Here is an 810-nt window from a genome sequence, read left to right as displayed (position 1 = left end):
GTTCTTTGAGAAAATCAACAAGATAGATAAACCCTTAGCCAGACTAACGAGAGGACACAGAGAGTGCGTCCAAATTAACAAAATCAGAAATGAAAAGGGAGACATAACTACAGAGTCAGAGGAAATTCAAAAAATCATCAGATCTTACTATAAAAACCTATATTCAACAAAACTTGAAAATCTTCAGGAAATGGACAATTTCCTAGACAGATACCAGGTATCGAAGTTAAATCAGGAACAGATAAACGAGTTAAACAACCCTATAACTCCTAAGGAAATAGAAGCAGTCATTAAAGGTCTCCCAACCAAAAAGAGCCCAGGTCCAGACGGGTTTAGTGCAGAATTCTATCAAACCTTCATAGAAGACCTCATACCAATATTATCCAAACTATTCCACAAAATTGAAACAGATGGAGCCCTACCGAATTCCTTCTACGAAGCCACAATTACTCTTATACCTAAACCACACAAAGACACAACAAAGAAAGAGAACTTCAGACCAATTTCCCTTATGAATATCGACGCAAATATACTCAATAAAATTCTGGCAAACCGAATCCAAGAGCACATCATAACAATCATCCACCATGATCAAGTAGGCTTCATCCCAGGCATGCAGGGATGGTTTAATATAAGGAAAACCATCAACGTGATCCATTATATAAACAAACTGAAAGAGCAGAACCACATGATCATTTCATTAGATGCTGAGAAAGCATTTGACAAAATTCAACACCCCTTCATGATAAAAGTCCTGGAAAGAATAGGAATTCAAGGCCCATACCTAAACATAGTAAAAGCCATATACAG

This window comes from Rattus norvegicus, chromosome 5 (genome assembly GCF_036323735.1).
Source record: "Rattus norvegicus strain BN/NHsdMcwi chromosome 5, GRCr8, whole genome shotgun sequence".
NCBI classification, from domain to species: domain Eukaryota; kingdom Metazoa; phylum Chordata; class Mammalia; order Rodentia; family Muridae; genus Rattus; species Rattus norvegicus.
Note: the sequence above shows the minus strand (reverse complement) of the source record.